This window comes from Megascapheus bottae, chromosome 11 (assembly GCF_031878675.1).
Source record: "Megascapheus bottae isolate mThoBot1 chromosome 11, mThoBot2.hap1, whole genome shotgun sequence".
Classification (NCBI taxonomy): Eukaryota; Metazoa; Chordata; class Mammalia; order Rodentia; family Geomyidae; genus Megascapheus; species Megascapheus bottae.
The window spans coordinates 18373336-18381266 of record NC_143519.1 but is presented as its reverse complement, the minus strand read 5'-3'; the positions used below and the strand labels follow the sequence as shown (position 1 = coordinate 18381266).

The window sequence follows — 7931 nt, the reverse complement described above, 5'->3', positions numbered from 1 at the left end:
TCTAAAGAAAAGGAAAGATATTAGCCTCCAACATCTAGTCTGCTTAGAACAAACCTGTTTTCTCTCATTTATTTTCAACATTTATATCATTCAAGGAAACTATTTCCATCCAAGACTGTTTGCTAAAATAATTTCATCCTAAATAAGATATTAATTTCCCCCTCCCCCAAAACTTTTGTAGTTTGATAACTATAACTTAGTTACTGTGCTAGTTATTTTCTACTAGCTATTTGTGAGTGAGGGTGTATTTTCCTCAGAAAGTTTCTGCTAGAGGGCCACACACAAATAGCCTGGTATTCTTTAGCATCAGTGTTCTTTTAACTACCTGCTATTGTCTTTGTTTAAGCATTCAATAAAAATTATTTTCTAATATGGATATATTCATAAAAATTAATTTTTTATTCTCTGAAAGTATAATTTTCCATTTTGTTATTTTTCTAAAACAAAACAAATTCAAACAAACAAAAAACTTATTTTTTTGTGATACTGAGATTTGTGTGTGTGTGTGTGTGTGTGTGTGTGTGTGTGGTAGTGGAGATTGAATTCACTTGCTAGGAAAGCAATCTGTCTCCTAAGCCAATCTCTTAATCCCCCATTCTTTCTATATCCTTTCTGGAAAGAAATATCTATGTAGTGTATTTGGCAATATGTACTTCAAGATAATTTACTTCTCAACATTTTTCTATTTTAATTGTTTTTAAATGTGCATATTCTTGCTCTTTAAATGTAAATTGAATGTAAATTGCTTTTATTTTTCTTGTCCCTATAAAATTTTCTCTTTTCCTTTCACTAAGACCCAGTATTTTAACTGTGTTAATACATTTAGATGTTTACTAATTGTCTAAAAAACATCTTCTGTTGACTAAACTATATTATGTGTTGATTCTAAAAAAACATTTGATTCTTAAAATGGTATTTTTTTTACCATTTACTGGTAGCTTGTGTCTTTAATAGCAACTACTGCAGAAGCTGAGATCCAAAGGATCATAACTTGAATCCTATCCAAGTAGCAAGTTCTGCTAAGTTCTATCTCTGATTACCCAACAACATGCCAAATTGAAGACATGGCTCAAGAGTGTCAGATCCTGTGTTCAAGTCCAGTACTGGCATATAGATAAATAAATAAGGGATTTTTTTTTGTTGTTGTTGGTCATGGAGATTGAACTCAGCTGTGGAAACTGTCTCTGGGCTCTTCAACCCTTGAGCCAAGTCTCACTTCCCATTTTCTAGAAGGTTTTTTTTGTTGTTGTTTTTTTGGTTGGGGTTTTGTGTGTGTGTGTGTGTGTGTGTGTGTGTGTGTGTGTGTGTGTGTGTGTGTTTGTTTTGTTTTTGCCCAGGCTGGCTTAGAACCTGGATCCTCAGATCTCAGCCGCCTGAATATCTAGGATTACGGATTACAGGCATGAGCCAACACACCCAGCTAATAAGAGATATTTTTAACTTCATTGTCAATAATATGAACATTTTCTTTCTGTCTCTACACATGTACTATCCAAGATTTTGTGAAAAATAATTGTTTAGTAATTACATGTTTATTATTACCTTAATGTTAGTAAGCATTTCTATCTTTTCCAAATTTGAACATCTTGTTTTTATCTCATTACATTTAACTGAAAATCTAGAGTCATAAATGGCATTTGATAATATGAAAATAATTTGAAATGTAAGGAAAATTTGTAGTTTTAAAAATTATTATAGAGATATATAAATGTTATAGAGTTGTACCAATTAGAAATTATACTCCTATCTGTAATTACTAAAATTTCAGTGATAGAGTTTTGTGAAGACCTATTTTCATTTCTTTCATGATAGGATCTACAATATAGCTCTTTTAGTTCTTAACCCAAAGTGTGTAGAAGTTACTCAGTATTTTTCATAATAAGAACCTGGGCTCTTTCTCTCTTAATTTGTTTATGTTTAGTGAATTTTCCAGACTTTCAGGGACAATGCTGAAGAATAGTAACCTTAAATATATTGCAAAATGTGAATGAAGAGCAAAATAGTTGATGCTTGTCAACATAATGTCATTGTTAGTTGGTTCTGTGCCAATAGATATTGAACACAGGGCCCAGCTAAATAAGCAGTCTATTTCTTGATCTGTATCCCCAAAACTTTTTCTTTAAATTATTATCTTTAAGTTGTTATACAAAGAAGTTGCCACTTAACAAGGCAGTTCATGAAGACAATACATCTTGATCAATGGCAATCATTTTGATATTCTTACCCAACCTTCCTATATCACCACTTCCCTCACTTAAGAAAATAATTTTTATTTAAGTTATTAATAAATTGAGTGTTCTTTGGCCTTCTCCTTCCTTCAGTGAGAATGATGATGAACGTGTATACAAAGATCTGTTCAACATATAATCTAAGTTCCATGTCAATGTCTGTTGTCAAGACTGAATTTTGGGGCCCGGAGAGTAGCCTAGTGGTACAGGCTTGCCTAGCAAGGCCAAAGCCTTGGGTTTTGATTCCTTGTTATCACATACTCAGAAAAAGCCAGAAGTGGTGGCATCGCTCTAGTGGCAGGATGGTAGCCTTGAGAAAAAGTGTGTTCAAGGACAATGTCCAGGCCCTGAGTTCAAGCCACTGTACTGGCAAAAAAAAAAAAATAACATTTCCTTCACCATTTTTCTCAGGTTCACTATTATTCATCATGCTTACTTCCTTCGACCCTTTAGAAAGAAATTAAAGAAAAGAATCAGTGTGGAAATTACTTAGTGCTCATTTTTAAGAAGTCAATTTATTAATGTATTCTAATTTTAGAGAAATGCTTTCAACGAAAATATAGTTATCTCTAGTAATATGCATTACTACAATATGTTCTATATGTATTATTAAGCCATAGAGTGTATAAGTACTGGGTTCCAAATTGGGAAACACTAATTCACAAGAGTAATGACACCAGCACACTCGATGAAATGATAAAAGAAAATTCTATTTAAGAGCAAAGCAGTTTCTCAGAATGTCAGCTCTTTTTAAAGCAATTGGTGCTCTTTTTAAAGCAATTGTCTTATGGAGCACCTTAACAATTGGGGTCAAAGATAAATGAGCCTCAAGCTGAACTTCTGTCTGCATTAGAGAGTGAGACCTTTACTTTCCAGGAAGCGAAAACACACACACACAAAAGTAAGTAGCTAGTACATTTACCGTGTTCTTTATAAACAATGACTCATGCCATTTGCTAAGCGACAGGGCTGAGGAACGGCTGTTGTTCTATCTGCTCACCTCAGCACCTCCCCATCACTTCCCAGTAGCCAGAAATAAGAACAAAGGCTCTATGATTGGAAGGAGGGAATTTCAGTAATTAATCAGAAAACGCTGCTCATTTTGAGTTTAGTCACATCTTTAGGTACAGGACTACAAATTGCCCATCCTTAAGTTAATTCAGAATAAAGCAAACATAGAGGTGCTTTAACCAAGGCAGGCAGTTAATGTATTCCTGGCACCCCAGAAATTATTTTAAAATCTTCTATAGGCATTACACATCATGGAGATAATTATCTGTGAGAGTAAAACTCAATATATCTTGTCTGAAAATGGATGGTTTAATTTCAAGTAAATATTTGAGCATTATGTTATTTGCCAAATGAATATAGAATGGTGAAGTGTTGTGCATTCTTTACTGAGTAAAAGAGAAAATGAGTCAGCCAGCTTTAGATATAGAGGAAATTTTATCAATCTAGGCAAATGCTTTTATATATTTAAGATAACCAGTCCTTTACTAACTGGAAAAGAATGCCTGTTCATGTGTGTTGTATGATGAATGTGTGTGTGTGTGTGTGTTTGTGTGTATGTGTGTGCTGTCATTTAAACCAGAGACAAAATGTAATATTTGTATCATTTCAGAGAAAGGAGAGATAGACACACAAAGAACAAAATGTCCTTTACATTGGTTCCTAAAACTAGTGATAAAAACTAATGGTTATAAGTTCATAAAAATAATAATTGAATATATTTTGTGCTTGTCAGAAAATGATAGGCATCTGCTTTGCTTATTCCTGGGATTTCCACAGCAAAAATATCTGAGTTATATCATTTCTTCTGACTGTACAGGAAAAACCCTGTAACTGCGAGATAGAGAAAAAATGAAAATCATCAATCTAGAATCAGCAAGACTTCTTAAAAACAGTATTTTTACCAGATATATGAAAAGCTTTAAGTGAAGTTCTATCTTCTTGTGGAAAATATTGGATCTAGAATGCATTCACCTTTAAAGAGAAAGGAAATATATATATATATATGTATATATATATATATATACACACACAAATCTTTTACCTTATGCTAGATCTCGCTGAGGACTTTATATAAATCATTTCCTTTGATATTCTCAGCAAAACTATGAGGTAGGTGATAATATTCTCATTTATAAAAGAGAGAATTTTATTTCTGCAGAAACTTAAGCCACTTGAAAGTGAAATTTAATCCTGGGTCTGCTAAGGTTTAAACTGTGTACTTTAAAGGACTCTGTGCAGCCCATCTTCCTGTTACCAAGGAGAGCATTAAGAAGGATGACTTAGAACTCAAAGGCAGGAAAAATTACCAGTATGCAAAAACTTCATGAACCTTGGAACAAGCCAGCCAATTTTTAAAGTACAATTTTGTTAAGTAAAACCTGTTGATAATAGCTATGGCTCATATTTTTACTCTAAACCGATTAACCTTACTTAAAAGAATGTAGTAAGTCCTTTGAAGGGCTCATGCTAAGACAATGTTAATTCTTAAAATTTTTGCTAACTCATATAAAAATTGGTTAAATTCCAATATCATAAAGCAAGAAGTTTAATGGTTCTGGGAAATACGATATCAGAGAGAGAATCAAAGGTACACTCTCCTGTTTTGCATTCTTTAACCATGAATGTTTATTTACAAGGAGGTGATTATTTTCTAGTGTTCTTTGTCAATAATGTGGCAAAAATAAAATAAATCAGTATAGCTCTTGAAATGGTAAAAAAAATCCTTATAGTTAGGAGCTGATAAAATAATTTTGAATATATTCATTTCTAAATATAGATTTTTATATCTATTAAAATGATTATTATGATTTTGATTTCTCTAACCCCAATTATTCAATTTGCTATATATACTCATGGATGTAATGACTTTAAGTATTGTTCCTCTTCTAAAATCCTTTCTCTTATCTTCTATTCCTCCAAAAGTTTAAAAAAATTTATATAAACATCCATTTACATTTGTATATGTGTACATGAGCCTGTGTATATTTATATATATTTAAGTATTAGATCTAGCATCTACATATGAGCTCTGTCATAATATATGAGCTCTGTGTACATGGCTTACCTTGCTTAATGGTTATATCTAGCTCCATCCATTTCCCTGAAAATTATACAATCCCATTTTATTTATGGATGAATAATAATACTCCATTGTGTTTGCATTCAAATTTATCTTAATCATTCATCAGTTGCAAGGCCAATTTCTTATCTTCGTTATTTGCAAATAATTATTCATTATTATCTATACTTTTAGTATAGATAGTATAGACACTTTTCAATTTCTTCTGATAAATGCTCAAGCTATATTGCTGAGTCATGTAGTAGTTCTATTTATCGTTTTCTGACAAGCTCCATACTGATTTCCATAGTCATTTTATGAGTTTTCATTCCCACTAATAATGGTCTTTTGTTAGTTTTGCTATTTCTTTCTTTCTGGTTTGAGGTACAGTTCTTTATGGCCACAAAAGTTGAACATTTCCTTATGCATATATTGATCATTTCTATATACATACATCAACCATTTATAATTCTTTTGAGAATTATTCAGTTCATTAGCACATTTTTACTTTTATTGATTTTTATTTAATTTATTTTAAGTGTGATAAACAGGTGTTTACAGTTGTAAAATGTACTGTTGTTCCTTTTGGAATTTAAAATTTGAGCTTACTGTGTATTCTTGATATTAATCACTTGTCAGATGTATAGCTGGTTGAGATTTTCTCCCAATGTATAAGCTTATCCTTTGGTATAGTGGCTGTATTCTTTTCTGTGGAGAAGCATTTTCATTTTAGGCAGTTTCACTTGTCAATTATTGCTCTTATTTCATGAGCTACTAAGTTCCAATTGGGAAGTTACTATCTATGATATGTTCCAGGGTTTTCTCTATTTTTGCTTATAGAATTTTAAAAGTTTCAGGTGTTACATTAATATCCTTGATCTGCTTGAATTTATATTTGCACAAATTAGGACACATTAAAATGTACTTCGTCTCATTCTTATGCATGAATGAAAGGGATAGGAATTTTATTTATTCTTAAAAATACATAATCCAGTTTGAGAAATAATCTAAGGAAACTATACAACAAAATATGAAAACTGGCCAAATGGATGCAATTCTTGGGTCACTAAGTAGAAGGAGGTTGAAAGACAGCAAGAATCAGAGGAGGACATAAATACTTCAATAAGGTATAACTTCATCCTGTGTGCCATTATTACCACTGTTAATCTTTAAAAAGACAATAACTATGAAACCAAATTCTGTTATTATATAATAAAAAGTAGAAATATTTGGTTCTGGATATCATCAGCACATGTAATCTTATTGAATGCAACAGAATGTAAATAATAGAACTCACTAAAATATTATTGTAGGGGCATTTTTTTCTCTTAGAAGAAAATAAAAATCAGTGCTATATCATTTTACTTTTGGGGGAGGAAAAAGTTACTAGGGAGCTAAAAGCATGCCTTAATAATCAATTAAACTCCTGCATTACACTACTTTTATTTAGTTATTTTTACTAAATAAAATCTATTTCTGGTCTTAAATTTACCTCCTATGTACCAATAAGATAATGTGATAATCTGTCCCAAGGTTGATCAGAGTCATATATGAGCTTTAGAGAAACTATACATCTGGTGGTCTCTTCTGAATTCTGGAAGTAAGGCCACCATGTGACCACATGAACACATCACAATGTCTCCATTTGAATGCAAAAACCTAAGATCTAATTCTTGTTTCCTCACCTCACCTTTAATTTGCTCTAAATTTTATTACTGAATTGTCAGGATATTCTATGTGACCTGGTATTCTTTTTGGACTATTACTCAAAGCATAAGTTGGAAATGAAAAGAAAAGCATGTGGTAAGATAATATTAGATACCAAGGGTGCTGCATGGTATAAACATCATTGCATACATTTACATAGTGAACTTCCTTTCAAAAAATGCAAAAATCTGTGAAACAGGAACTGGTTTCTATTTAGTTTGGCATTATTATCTATGTAATATGAATGCACTGTGATTGTTCTGTGAGATCAAAGCTTCTTTTTTTCTGCTCTCCTCTACCTCCTTTCATTAGACTAGGAATTCAAGCGGAATTGCCTATACTTCTACAGTATTTTTATGGTATTCACCATAGAGTTTCTCTGTCTCTGTCTCTGTCTCTGTCTCTCTCTCTCACTATTTTTCTCTGTCTCTGTCTCTGTCTCTGTCTCTCTCTCTCTGGTGTGCCTCCTATCCTCCCTCCCGCCTTCTTTCCTCCTTCCTTTTTTTCTTCCTTTCTTTTCTTCTTTTTTGTACTCTATCACTTGAGCCTGAGCCACATTTCCACTTCCAGCTTTTTCTTTGTGTGTAATACCATGGAATTGAGCTCGAGGCTTCATGCATGCAAGGCAATCATTCTACCACTATGCCACACCCCTGGCCCCATGGAGTTGTTTCTAAGGCCTTATGAAAACAAAGACAAAATTCTAGAAGCAGCATTCTGGAATGCTTAATATGTAAGTCCACGTGACTTTAATAAATGTTTTTATAATTCTGCTGCATCACTGAATTTATCTTTGTTGGCATACATAATATTGCTGTAAATCCATTACTATTTATGTTTTGATATTAGGATCCATTTTCTTATTAAATCTTGCCTTACCTTACCAATCACTAAAGATCTCATATATCATTTTCAGGGAAAATCTA

At 32.3% G+C, this 7931-nt stretch overlaps 1 long non-coding RNA gene across 2 annotated transcripts; it reads right to left on the bottom strand.

Annotated features, from left to right (window-relative positions):
• Window positions 1-2304: 2304 nt before the first annotated feature.
• On the bottom strand, window positions 2305-7663 carry LOC150056793 (uncharacterized). Of its 2 annotated transcripts, none has more exons than XR_016536987.1 (3): window positions 7597-7663; window positions 5908-6006; window positions 2305-2675 (listed from the first exon to the last, which is right to left on the bottom strand). It is a non-coding gene; the product is annotated as an uncharacterized LOC150056793 (long non-coding RNA). The 2 variants fall into 2 exon arrangements; XR_016536986.1 differs by lacking the exon at window positions 7597-7663 and adding an exon at window positions 6791-6875.
• Between the last annotated feature and the right edge of the window lie 268 nt (window positions 7664-7931).